Below are 15770 nucleotides of genomic sequence, written 5' to 3'. Positions count from 1 at the left end.
TATTGCATAAAACAAATAGTAGTAAGTAATGTTTTTGCTGCTTGCTTGCATCGCAGAGTGATGAGATGATTATGAATAAAACATTTTTTTCTTTCTTGAATGACGGAGAAGTCGAGTGTAAACAAACACGAGGAATGAGGAAAAGAATTTTTTGTATGTCGAACAATAATATATGGAATAACGTCTTATTTCGATCAATTTAGAGCTGTTTGTTGGTACATTCCAAGCGCCTGACTTTTTTCTGTTGTATTTTCTGGTATTTATTTACTATGTCAATAACGTAATAAATATAAATGAGAACAAAATCTTGAGCATTTTATTTTTTTTTCACCATTGTTGTTATCACCCGAAAGAATCTTAATTGCTTATTGCCAGATAACTCGATATACGAGCAAAGATATTGTGTGAGAGAGTGCGTTTTGTGTGTGTAAAGTGCCTGATTATTGATGATCTGATCCATTAAAAATAACTTTAAATCTGTGTGTTTTTCTTTCTCGATTTCTCTCCTCTTTACTTCGAGATATTTTTATAATATTAAGTTTAAGCTGACTACACATTGTCGTAATAAGGATAAGATAATAATGTCAGGCAATATTCAATAAATATGTGTTTATTATATTGTCTCGCACTTCAATAGGTTTGTACACTTTTTTCCTTTGCCTTTTAGAGGATTGGATATTAACAGGTATTTATCGGAAGAATTAATCGCGCACGCAATATTACATTTTATTATCACCCAAGTATAATAATTATTACTTCTTTAAATGTAAAAAAACTGTAACTTGCTATTTTCTTAAAAAAGTTTATCGAAAGCGCTTTTTACGTTTTATAAAAAGTTACAAAATGTATTTTAGAAAAAAAAATTAATTATTTTGAACCGATAATTTTTTTTATATTTTATTTGATTAAATTTTTAAAATAATTTTGCTCAAAAAATTTAAATATTATTTAAAAAATTTAAATTTAATTTAAGAAATTAATTAAAAAAGATTAATGTAAAGAAATTATTTTTTTTTTGAACAAGTTAAATTATTTCATATTTTGTTTTATTTAATTTTTATAAAATTTTGCTAAAAAATTTTAATGTTATTAAATAATTTTATTTATTAATATTTTAAAATATTTTTTTTTATATTTATTAAAATATATTAACTTACCTCATTTAAGACAGACTTTAATAGACATCGAAAATCCTGAGAAATTTTTACCTGTAAAAAAAAAAGAAATGCATTAGTCAACTCCCTCTTCATGCAATATTAAATTCGGTTGCAACGTAAATAAGACAATTAACATGAATTTTTTTCTTAATTCGATTCCTTTTCTCATTTTTTCCGCTCTTTTGACATGCAAACCTTGTTGCATCTCGCCCGAAAAGTAATTCAAATAATTTCGGTAAAAGATGTTTGAAATTTGACTTTGTGAATATATGTTCCCCCTTTGAATATTTTCTTTTAAAATGTATAAAATTTTTGATAAACTTTATATTATTATTTTATTAATAAGAACTCTCGAAAGCGACACACACAAAATCGTATAAATTGTACTTGATTTATTGATCACGCAACGCATTAATTCCCGAGTATTTTTTTTTCTTCTCTCATATGACATACAAATAACATTAGCTCGCATAATAAGCGAAAGATTCATCGTTCAACCTGATAATTGGATGATTAAATGGAAACACATGTGACTCTTTATTTTTTGTGCACTTGCCCTGACTTGTTGGTTTCGGGGTTTTGTTTTGATTTTTAATGTGAATTTTTCGAATTTTATTACCCGAAAGTTAATGATGCGTGTCATCATCTATTGTTTAGTTGTGTTGTCCGCAATTAACATAATTTGTTGTTGTTGGTTTTTATGTGCCGTCATTAACAAACAATAAGACAAAATGTAAATAAATATTTAAAATTAAAAAAAAAAAAATTATAAAAAAAAATGTAAAGTTTCTCACACACACACGTTTTTAATAAATAAATCGTATTTGTCTTAGATAAATTAGATAAAAGTCGAAAAAAACAAGCAAAACATAATTTTGCATCCAAAATGTGCCGCGAGCTTACTTTACTCGTTTTACCATTTCAATTTAATATAACATTTATTCATTTATAAGTCATTTTAACAATGTTTTGTTTGCAGACAACTAAAAGAATCAATTTAAAACCTCTTTTCTTCATCATTTATGATGATGTTCGCATTGCACGTTTACAAAATTGAATATATATTCCACACGGATACACAAAAGAGCATTATATATATATTATTATTATTATCATTGCTTGCTTTGCAGCCCAACGCATCATTCTCGCGCGATTGGAACTGAAGAAAAGAGCCTCATTGTTCCCTTCTTCTACACATGATTCTTTTTTTTCCATCATATGTCACGACAAGCACACAAAACATTATTTTTATTATTGTTATTACAATTACCGCGATTCTCGTTCTTTCATTCTTTATTATAAATAATACACTGCACTCGCGTTCATTTAAAAAGTAATAATGATTCCGTTTATTTTATATATATATTCTGATGTCAGCATTGTCCGAGCAAAGTTGGAGCCTAGCCTAAATGTGTTGAACCATTTTATAGCTTAAGGGTTCAAAAATCAGCATTTGACCTTATCTTTCTCTCTCTTGCTGCTCGTTGATGTAACGTCGTCGTTGTGTTTATGATTTTCTCATGCAGATTATTATTTATCTTTTTGCGTGTCTTTTTGCATATATGTATATGAAATAAATTGCTAGACGATTCGTTTAGATTAGATGTGATGAATTATTATGCATTTAGTTTCGTTTTTTTGCATCAGGAAATAGCATTCAATTCACATGTGTGTGAGAGACTGCCAGATAAGATGTTGTTCCAGATGTTTGTTTGTACAAAACGGAGATTAGCGATAGATATTTATTTTGCTAACGATTTGTTCTTTTTTCTCCTTTTCAGCATGACACGAATCAAACGACGAACCGCACAAGATTTTTTTTTCCTGAAAGGAGGCTTTTGAAGAAGTTTATCCCTTCATGAAAAACACTGTTTCGTGATGAGTAGTTTGTTCGAGACAATAGGATTTGTAATCTGGACCTTCTTCTTGTATCATGTCCTGAACAAGAGGAACTGATAGATTGATATTTTCTTACCCAAATGAAGGAAAAAGATGCGTCATTGCTCCAATCAAGCCCATAAGTCACGTAATTGCACCGAAAAATCTGCAGAACAGAAGAGAAGAGATTGTTATTAATATTGATTATTGCTTTCGATACAGTTCATTACAAATTGTTCCTCTGACCTTTTGCCTGAAACTTGTCTTCTTTCTCGTCATTAAAGCTTATCTTGATCTTCTTGAGCTCTTCGTCATCCTGCCTGCATGCACCTTTTAATAATAATAATAATATTTAATATTAATAAAAAATGTATAAAGCAATAATAAAATACATTCAATTTTAACGTTGAATCAAGGTCATCGTTTTGTTGAAGAAAAAAAAAGCGAAAACTTCTGTCTGTCTTTTCTGTCTCAATTTCTTGTAAATATCGCATAAAATGACCATTGTATACATTTTTAATAACTATTTAAATGTTCAAGATGAGGCTTTAAAGATAAATAATTTTACTCACTGGCGACAAAATATTTCATTTTATTACTCATTTAACCAAATATATATAATTATATTGTTATTTTTAGTACTCTCGAGATTTTAATCCAATTTGACACTTTTTGCATCGAGATGCTTTTATTTTTAATGGATCCATTTTTATTCATGATAAACGTTTTTATAAACTTTTTTTTCTTAAATGAATGCGATAGTCTTTCTTTTCATATAGGTTTTGTGGGTACGTGTTGATGACGAGCATGACTGACCATTCAATTTGAGACGATAAACAATAATAACGCGTGCAATGCACTTCTTTTACATACGCGTGTTGAAGAAAAAATAATAATAACATTTATGATCGTTCAGCTATTCCATATTTGGACATGACAATCTCTTCGCTTTTTTCTGAATGTACCTTCAAATAAAAAAAAGAAAAAAACATTAAATGCCTTGAATGTTATTTGAATATATTTTTTCAAAAAATATTCATGAAGCACTGAAAAAAATTGAATTTATTATATTATATTATTATATTATTGTAATAATGAAACAATCTATTGTTTTGTATAACTTTGACTCAACACTGTTATTATTATTATATATATTATTTTATTATTAAGCTGCTGCTGTTGGAAGTATATGATGATGACTCAACAAGTTTTTTTCTTAAACTGATTTTTTTCTTGTTCAAGCGTTTTTTTGTACAATTACTGTATGTTTAATTCAAATGATTTTTTATAATGTTGAATGTTGTGATTAGACACTTCTTTATTAATAATAATAAATATTATAAGGTAGTCAGTCACTGATTAATAACTCTTTCAAGAGATTTAATAAAAATAAATAATAATTTTTAGAAAATTGAATTAAAATATGTGTTAAGTTTAAAAAAAAAATAATATAAATTTTTGTATATATTTTTTATAAAATATGTATAATTAAATAATGTTTTAAAAATTATTAAATTATATTTAAAAAATATAATTAAATTATAAAAATAAATAAATTATGATCAAAAATCTGTTTTAAGTTTAAAAATAAATTAAATGAAATATTTTTATATTTTATATAAATAAATTAAATTGAAAAAATAAATTTTAATAAAAAAAAAATTTTATATGTTATATAAAAATGTTTATAAATATTTTTTAAATAACATATTTAATATAATTATTATAAAAAATAGTTAAATTATAATAAATCAATTAACAGACAGTGAGTACATTAAAAAGTCTTTACCTCCAATATAATTATTATTATACATACTTACTTTATAAATCCGTTGCTTACATAGTAATTTTATTTCGTGATAAATTGAGTGATGATACAGCCACAGCTACTGTTCAACAATTCTCCTTCGTCGACTTCTTCGTCGCATTCAGTGCTTGGAATCACGAGAAGAGAAAGACACAAAAAGTGATAATAAATATAAAGATAAAGATTATAATCATTTTTGCAACACATTATAAAAACCCATTATACATCGCATTAGAGAGACAATTTCATTCATTCATATTTTTCTTTCCATCAGCATTTAACTTTCTTTGAAACTCGAAATAGCTCAGCTATTTTTTTATGATTCTATCGTAAATTGCTATTACAAGCCCATTTCCTACATGATCGCAACATCATGTTGCTTGTAATATGTTGAATAAATCTCCGCAGTGCGCACGAGATGGTAATAATATCATGAATAAACAATATAAATTGAACGTTTATGCAAACAAAATACGTTGTAGCTGCATAAAAACTTTTTGTGTGTCATAACTTTTTTGAATGAACGTACGGACCGGAAATTGCTGTCAAATCAAATTATACATAAATAAATATATTTCGTAATTTTATTTGTCTTTTATTTTATTATTATTATTTTTTGCGTCTTTCGTGTAGACAGATGTGTACGAAAGTTAATTTAACATTATCTTATAAGCTTTTTTCGTGTTCTTACGACTTTTAAGCTGTATAAGTGTGCCAGCGTCGTCGTAATAATAGTAATTTATAATTTTTTTTCATGAATGAATTCAATTTTTGTTTGAAGGCTTGTTGATTGAAGGCATCAGACAAGCAGAGAGCAATCATAAATCATGTAAATATGTTTAAGTAAAACATTTACGAGTACGCGAGTAATTTCGTTTCATTCATAAAAATAACTTCCTTCGTTCGTTTTATGAATCATCATTAACGTAACTCGTTCGCTTTTAATCTTTGCCGATTCCTTCAAAAAAAAAAAACTGCTCGTTTTTATTTTTATTTTTACAATGTGCTAACTAACATGCATTCCTTTCACTCGACTACATCACATTGTAATAATAATCATGACACACATAAACAAATGGACAACAACAAGTAAGCAGTAATAAACATATAAAAGTTGAGCACGTCCATTTAATTCAATTTCATTCATGCAAATTTTCCTCTGTGTGCAACATAACTTTCTGCGTGAAAAAACAAGAGAAGGAAAAAAAATAAGAAATATTGTATACCTTTCAGTAGCAGCAGCAATAATAATAATAATGACAGGTCACGACCCTGTAGTTGCTTCCAAACAAGCGAGCGAGTGAGCAACAAGTCTGCAAGTTAAATAAATGATGAAAGTACTTGTATGTAAATAATAAATAAATTCATCATGAATTATTTTGCATGGGAATTCGAAAAAAAAGGAGAGGAAAGACAATAATAATAACAAGAATTTTTTTCGTTGTTGTTTTTGTTTGCTGTTTTGTTATGTGAAACGAAAAAAAAAATCTAGAAAGACATAAATTTAAAATCTGCATGAAAATGACAAATTTATGAACAAATTGGATGATAAGTGAGTCAAGGTATGAATAGAAAATTGCTGATTTACAAAACGATCTATCAATGACATGACATGACACAATTATTATTATTTATATTGGTTTTCATGACTTCCTGTCACTACTGTAAATCGCAAATTTTCAACAAATAATGGGTTAATTGGAGTTATGTTTGTTTGTTTTTATCAGAAACTATAGAAAATTGATTTTTTAACACGAAATATTTTAAAAAGTTACTAAAACAATATTTTTTCATAAAAAAATTCTATGAAACAATTTTTTTCTTTATTTTTCTTATTTTTTATAAAAAAAATATTTTCTTACCTGTCATTTTCCTTCCTTGAATGCACAATTTTATTTTTGTTATACAATAAAAATCCTGTCTGTCGTCATATAATGCCAAAACTCTGCGTGTCTCGTGCCCATTTTCTTCAATTTAAAGGTCATGCTTTCCATTTCTTTCTTTACCTCAGGGTAAAGTCGAAAAAAAAAAAATTCATTGAATTTGTTCTGTTTTGAAAAAAAAGAAGAAGAATTATTCCACAGAGTGTGTTACTTTCCCAATGTGCGTCATAATTGGAACAGAATGATTGAATAATCTTTTAATCATGTTTTGACTCGTGTTGTTTGTACGTGGAATAATTACCCATATTGCTCAGCTATTTTTATCCTTCTTCGGCATCGTATCGCCAATGCATTGAAATCGACACCGCTTTACGTTCGTCGTTATATAAGGCAATAGACTTCGAAGATAAATAACAAATATATTGTTTTATTTGCGTCAAGTTGTTTAATAACACTTACCTACTTCAAGGGATGTTACCTCTTCTTGCCATCGAGAAGCTTATGCATCGACATGTAGGAGTGTGAATGAAACCAAAATCCTCTAAATATGTCATTTTTCGCATTAAAATTGCATTCACGTGCTTCGACAACAATTTATCATGCAAGTCGTTGCTTTCCATACATTGGAGCAATATAAAGTTTTTTATAAAAGAACGTAAATTGTGACCTGATTTTCGGTTTCTTCATGCAGTTACGTGCGCTTTCGTTGCACTCGCAATTTATGAATGAAAAGTTGTATCTTACGTCATTGCTATTGATTTTTCATTCATTCACGCAAACAGCCGGCATCAGTTTTATGAATGAAACGAGGGGTACGAAAAAAAAAATTTTGTAGTTTGGCGAAGGGGAAAGTCATCCGCCATGAACTTGAAAAGTTATCGATTTTTCGGTGCCATACAGGTATGTGTGTCTATTTTTAATGCTCAGCTGTTCCTGTTAATGGTTGCGTTTATCGTTGCACTGAAATAGACCGCATTACGTCAGAAGTCAATTAGATCGGGCAATGCGCGTTTCTTCTTATGCAACTCCATGTATGAACGAGTGATAAGATAAAAATTCGTGCGTCATCGAGAAAAGTCGAATGCACGCCGGGAAATCAATTGACACAAAATATAGATATAAACTCATAATTAACAAAAATTTCAAATGAACGTATCAGTAACTGGATATTTTTAAGCTGTTGACTTGACTAAATAATATTAAAGCGCTTAATAATTTACTGGATTATCACAATAAAAAATCAATTTCAATTTTGATCGGATTTATGAATTCCGTTTCTCCGCTATGCTGTTACTTCTACTTCGCACGAGACATATAGAGACGTGTTTTGGTATAGATTAAAATATATTTGGTGTAAAAAAATCAGCAAAGCAAAGCTAATGAGCACGTTCTTGTTTATATGATGAGATGTGTTATTCTAAAATGTTTCAAAAATTTAAGTTTTATCATGATAAATTAGAGCCCCTCTGATAATTTTTTTCCATTTGGAGCAAGATTTGACAAAAATTGCTTTGACACAGTTTTTGACATAGTTTTTCTCTTGATTTAGTTTTTAAAACAAAACTATGTCAAAGGAAATTTTTTTTTTCAGTTTCAATTTTTTAGGAGTTTTAAGTTATTAAACGATTAAAAATGATAAATTAGAGAATGAAATATTTTTTTATAAAAAAATCATAAAATAAATTTTAAAAAATAAATATTTAAAATATCTTAAATTTCAAATGTTTAAATATGTTTTTATTATAAATATTTTTAAAAAATTAAAAAACAAAATTTTATATTATTTTTTAAAATTAATGAAAAATTTTTAAATTTAATTATTAAATATTAATTATTACGTAACTTATATTTTAATATTATTATTTAAATTTTTTATTTTATTATTATTTTTTTTTAAATCAATTTAAAATAGTTTTTTGCTTTTTAAACAAGTTTTTAAAAAAATTTATAAAATTTTATATTTTTTAAAAATAATACAAAAATTTGTTATTTATTCTTTTAATTTTATAATTTTATACAATTTTTATAATAATTTTTTTATTTTTTTTTTTCAGTAAAATTTTTATATTCAAACAAAAAAAAATTTTTTTTTTCAAAATGAAACTTACCCATCCAAAATTTGTCATTCAATCCTTTACGTTCATCGTTTCAAAAACCTCATCTTGCTGCCAAAACTGCCGAAGAGAGAAACAAGACAATTAACTTGTCGTCAATGTGTTTGTTAAATATTTTTAAAGCGTTTGTGGTATTTGAATGGAATTTCATGCATTTTGTCCAGCATCTTTCGTTTCGCTTCGTTCCGTTTTTTTTCATTATTTGTCGCTGGATATAAGTAGCGAATGTTGCTGCTTCGTTGATGACTGAGACAAATTTGAATAGTTACTCTAATGTATATTTTATGGCTTGTACTAATAAAAAAAATCTTGAAACCGAAGAAAAAACAATCTCGAGAGCAAAGTATGCTTACTTTGCATTATGATAATAAAATTTTTAAATTGTCTTCTAAATTTATGCAGATGAGGAGCACGCGACGTCAACTTATACTACTCTACTTATCTGTTTCTCTCGTTTTTGAACCTGCACACGGAATATTATTAATTTTGAATCGATAATTACCATTTTTTGTCGTCGCCCGATATTATTAAGTCATGACCATTGGCTTATCATCATCAAAGAAATGATCGAAATTGAATTCGTCGATGATCAAAGAAAATTATGTAAATATTTTTTTTCAAGTTTTTTCCTCAGAATTCGTTATAAAATTACTATTTAGATCATCAAACTCATTAAATCACACGCTTATCTTCGATCTCTTTTCCTTCTTGAGCATAAAATTCCAGTAGCTGTCATACAATGCCATCAGCGAGACAAACAATCGTGCAAACGAAAAAAAAGTGTAATAAAAAAAAATTAAGACCGATAAAGGCGATAAGAAGATGTTTTTTATTTCACAAAATCACGAAATTGATCTTTTGCTTCTTTCTATTCGAAACATGATTAAAAGGAAAACACGGAGCGAAAGAGAGCGAAGTGAAGTGCAATTTTTTGCACCTTTTTCGCGAAACGTGTGTGGGATTGATTGGTGTCGATGCAATAAATATAGCATAGAGTGCTGTGTGTGTGCATGAGACAAGAGACGATGTGTTAATAGAACAAAAGGTTAAACGTTATTTAATTTTTGGCGCCTTCGTATTTCTTTCGATTTATTTTCCCCCGAAGGACTTGAATTTTTTTCGTTTGTTTCGTTTCGTCGATGGCTCATGAAGAAACTTGTGTGCATTGCTGATCAAACATGTTGTGTGTTTTATGGTTTGATGCATGCTGTGATCTTTTTATATTTCTTTCAAATAAATCGTTACATTTGATATACCTTGTTTGTAGTTTTTTTGTTGTTGTTGTTGTTAGTTTTGTATTCGAAAAAAAAGAAAACATTTAAAGAAGAGCACCAACAAATCACATATATGCATATTTTTAATAACATTATCGCTTTTTTTGTTCATAAGAAGTGAAATTTTGTTCAATTTTAAGCTTAATTTTTTTAAAATTTTGATATTAATATTATTTAATGTTTTTTGACTAAATGTTAATTATTATAATATATTATATTTTAAAATTCTTTATATTTTTGGATAATTTTTATAAATTTTCTTGTTTTCAAGAATTAAAATTTCATCTTTATATACTCTTATTCAAATTTTTTGGTTGCTTGCCTTTTACTTTGTTTGTCTTCTACCATACAAATAATAAAATAATAATAAACAGAAAAACAAATATTTTTATTGCATCATCAATTCCTTTCTTTGGCTCTTTTTATATCGCACCGAAAACGCTCAATTCGTTAATATGCTCCGAAAAAAGCAATAATTTCTCAAAATATTGACAGTGACGACGACATGGAACAATCATAATAACATATATAATAATAAAATCATCTAAAAAAGGTTTACATATTTATTGAATTTTAGAACATAATTAATTTTGAAAAGGCCATAAATTCAGTTTTTTATACGATTATGAGTGACACTGCGCTCTTTTTTAACTTTAACATTAACTCACGAGCGAAAGAGAGGCAAAACAACACATAAAGCAATAAAAAAATAATCAATAAATTTTGGAGCAATTTATTGACTCGTTCATCTTCTTCTCAATTTTTTTTTCATTTTTTTTATCATTGATACACTTCTGAATATAGACATCGTCTTTTTTTGTTCATTCAGGTCAACAATAATAACGAACTCTTTTTTTCTCTCTCCCGCTCAATGTTAATTAATCACGAGGTTGACTGCTGGTATCTTTATTATAACGATAATTTCTATGATTTTATGGTGATTATTTATTACAAAAAATTTTTGTTGCTGTTAAAATTATGTTTTATGCGTTTTTTAGTTATTTATTTCATGATAAATAAAGGAAGAACAACAACACAGTAACTGCTGAAGGGGTCATCATCATCATGAAGATTAATTTTCTCTCTTATATGTGCGTCTCACGCCTATTTTAGACACCTCATCCTTATCTTGTTTTTATTATATTTTTCATTATTGTTATGAAAAAATAAATCTCAGCAATATACAAATGCGGCAGCAAATGAGTTTGCACATTTTAACTGTACAAATGGCTCTTCAGGATAAATTCCAGTAAATCACACAATCTTAATCAATTGAATTGAAAAAACACGCATTTCTTGAATTAGCGTTTGTACGTGCATGTTGCAATTGTTACAACATCACGGCATCATTATCATTTTCGCATTATTGTTATTAATAATAATATTCCGGCAAACCAACAAAAATTAAATTCAAAAGTATCAAGAAAGCAACAACTAAAGTCCTTTTTTTATTGAATTGTTTTTAAAAAATATTGAAAAAAAAAAATAATTTAAAATAATTTATTTAAAAAAATAATAATTTAAATTATAATTTAATTTTTTAAAAAATATTTTTTAATTAATAATAGTTTTCATATATAATAAAATTTTAATAGTATATAATAAAAAATATATAAATAAATTAAAATAAAATTTTCTATATATTATATACATTATAAACTTTTATATAAAATTTTTAAACTAAAGACAAAGTTAAGTTAGTTTTTATATTTTTTTATTAAACAATTAAAGACATCAAATAGTATAAAAACGAATTTTTAAAATAATTATAAACTTGCGAACATCTTTCGCGTGCAATAATCCAACAATCATTCATAAATGCATAAATGATGCGGTTTTATATCAAACAGCAACGAAAAAAGGCCGTTTTGTTAAATATCGCGCATAAAATACTTTTCATTCTCCTTCTCCTTCCAAATAAACATCTTACACACACTCACAAAAGAGCAAATTTTTCGTAAGTAATAATAATAATAAACGTGGATATTGCACTTTAATGCCATATTATTTATAAGTTAATGATATGCATAATAATTTTACCGCAAGCTATGAATTTAATATTAACAGCGAGTGCATAAAAACGTTAAAAATGTATAAAAACTGGGAAATTGAATTTTTTTAATATTCATAATGTAATATTTTTTTTTTCTATAAAAATTTTAAAACTATATATCAGAAACAAATTACATTATACAGATTTTTTTGTAGTTAGAGACAGACACCGACAACGACGATCGAGCAACCGGCGTGTGATTAGTTTCGTTTTCATAATAAAAATATTAAAACAAGCTTATATCACCAAATATGGTCCGATTGAGTTAATTTGACGCCTGTTTGTAACGTAACTTACAAGTAAACAATTTGCATGAGAATATCACAGAGGGATCGAGACGTGACTATATAGAACTGATAGACGTTTTTTTATTTAATTTCACACGCTCCGCCAGATATTGATTGATTATTTTATTAACGCGAACGACAGAACGGCGAATTTGATCCCAAAAAGCTTTGAAAAATGTTGAAGTAAAATTTATTATGTCTCCGGCAATGTGAATAACTTTAATTTATGCACAGCTTGCACATAGATTTGTTGAACAAAAGTTGTGTTCTTCATGTATTTTGTACAAGTACATAAATTTTAAAACTTATCACCCATTGTTGTTGCTTTTTGGTTTCCTTCTTGCTCTTTCTCGTATTATTATTAACATTTCCTCGTAAGATTCGATTTCGAGATGCCTATCAGGTAATAATGTAAAATGACTTTTTTCTGCAAAAAATATTAAAAACTTGTATAAAAGTTCTAAAAAAAATTTTAAAATTATAAAAAAAAAATTATTTTTATAAAAAAATTTTTCTTAAAATATAAATTTTATATATCATATATTTATATATATTAATATAATATAATATATAATTATATTAGTATATAATATATATTCATTAAAATAACATTAAACTATAATATATATAAAAAGTAGAAATTTTTCACTATATTTTGATTCCTTTAGCTTCAATTTTAATTTTGAAACATTTCAAAAAGTTAATTTACCCATCATTAAAGTTAATAATTACTTAAGGATTTCATTTCGAGTCATTTTTTTCCTTCCTTATATCCATTAATGCACTTATTACAACAAACAATGCAAGATTTTACGCACAAAAAATATTAAAGATGATTCTTGTCGTTTAAAAATCTCTCGCAGCAATTGCAAAAGTTATAAAGTGCAACAATACAAAAAATCTTAGAGTCAATTGTCATTTTTCAATGTAATAATAAAATGTTTTTTGCGCTATCTCTACAAACGGATACACATATCAAAGGTGTGGCATATTATATTGTATTAAAATGCAATTGAAATATGCCTTGTTGCTGTTGTTGTTATTATTATTCTTATTGTCGTCGTTTTCAGACACAGCAGCGAGAGTTGAGACAAGAACAACAACGAAAAATAAGGAAAAGGGTTTGACAATCTCTGTGATCGTGAATAAATGAACATAATATGACATCAAATGGTGTGTCTCTTCTTCTTGTTGTCGTTGTTGTAGCTGCCTTGATCATGATAATAGTAATAATAGGCTGAAAAAATAAAGAAAAAAGTTTCAGTTTATTAACAAGGAGGCGATTTTCAAATTTTCAACGGTAATTTTTTGAATTGACGTTTAAACATATTTTAATTTACAATTGAAAAAATCATACTTAAAATTAAAAATTACTAAATTAATTATCTTTTATACAAATTTTCGTTAAAAATTTAAAAAATAATTTTTTTTTGAAGAAAAATAAAATATTTTTACGAATTGTATCCGCCTAACAATAAAAATAATAAAATCAAGAATTCCATGAGCTTTGGCAAGCAATGTGATAACAAAAAAAAGAGTTGAAAATCTTGGGAGATAATGCTACATAAATCTAGATTATAAAATAATAATCTATGTATTATCGCATGATTCCTTTGTCTGCCTGTTAATCTGACACGAGTCATAATTTTGTTAAACATGTTGTACAAACATAAAATTCTCGACGATATTTCCGATAACATTGACATTTCATTCGCGATTCGCTCCAATCTCTTCGCTCTTGATGATCTGTCTGTGGGAGGTATAATTAATTTATCGCCTAAACAAGCCTTTATATGTGGTCAAAAAACTTTTCAAAATTTCTCTATCAAACACGAGGTGTGGTAAGTTCATGCATTTTATTCCATTTTAAATGGTGACAAAAGGTTACGCTAGACAAGTGACAGACTCGAAATTTTATTGGGACAAATATCTCCGAATAAAATGTTAATAAATAAAAATAAAGAGTGATAATATTAAACCTTTTTGTTGTAGATACGCGTCGTATGCGACGAAGAAATATAATGTAATTTATGACATTTTCGACATTTGGAATAACACCAAAAAGTCACATTACGTGTACGACGAGGTACGAGGACAGGAGAAGAGATTGAACACGAACAATAGAGTTAACAATAAAACGAATAAAGGCACATAAAAAGTCATCTTAAATATTATTATTGGATGAGATCTTAGCTTTTGTTATAGAAACTCTCGCATTTCAGATTTGTTTTCTTTTATTCGTACGAAAAAAGGAAAGAGTTGAAAAATTTGAATAAGAGTTTGTTGAAAATGGATTTTAATATTTTTAACTGAAAATGTTTAATTTTAATATTTCTGAAAACTTTCTTATTCTTGAAAATCTTAATTTAATTTTAATTTGATTTATAATTTAATTTTAATTTGATTTATAATTTAATTTATAATTCAATTTAATTTTTAATTTAATTTTTTTTTTAATTTAATTTTTTTAAAAGTTTTTAATGAAAAAGTTAAAATGCTCTAATTTTCTCAAAATTTCAATTTTCTCATAAACACACGAGTCAAAACACTAAAAACCGACTTACGACAAGAAATATATCCGCGTCTTATTTTTTTTCTTCAACTTTTTTTTCCCAAAGAGAGTGAGTTTATTGAATGGTGTTATTCGATTTAATTGTTTAAAACTTTTTTTTTCGTTTCAGTATCAGGCCACACGCAAGCAATCATTTCTCGCTCTCGTTGTCGTCTCTCCAATGATGGTGACTCACATGCATTTTGGGAAGGTAAACAAAAACGACACGGTGTTCAATGATTTAATCTTTTATCTGTAACACACAAGCAAATAAATAAACTCACAAAGGAGACAATAATGATACAGAACGCAGGCACACAATATATAATAATGCACTAAATAAATACAAAAGGAGACGGAAAAAAATCGGATCGATCGTCTTAATTACTGCAAGAACGTTCGAAACATTGTAAAAAAAGGTGTGTCAAAGTTCAAGATTCTGTCTGTTTTTGCTGCAACGAGAAAAAAATACATTTTAGAAGAGCTCTTAATCATGCGAGAAAGATAAACGATAAAAACCGTGACAAATGGCTTCACATTTAGAAAATCACTAAAAAAACGGCGTCTCGTGAAATTAATTAATAAATATTAATTATTTCATAATAAATAAACATTTTTCTTCTAATATTTTAATAATTTTAAAAAATAAATCTGGATAAATTATAGATTTTATCTGCGCCGGGCCTCCCAAAGACTAAAGCAAAAGCACCGCGTTTTATTTTTTTATCATTTCATTAGTTTCGGTCACACGACGACTTCTTTTTTT

This window comes from Culicoides brevitarsis, chromosome 1, assembly GCF_036172545.1.
Source record: "Culicoides brevitarsis isolate CSIRO-B50_1 chromosome 1, AGI_CSIRO_Cbre_v1, whole genome shotgun sequence".
NCBI classification, from domain to species: Eukaryota; Metazoa; Arthropoda; class Insecta; order Diptera; family Ceratopogonidae; genus Culicoides; species Culicoides brevitarsis.
Note: the sequence above shows the minus strand (reverse complement) of the source record.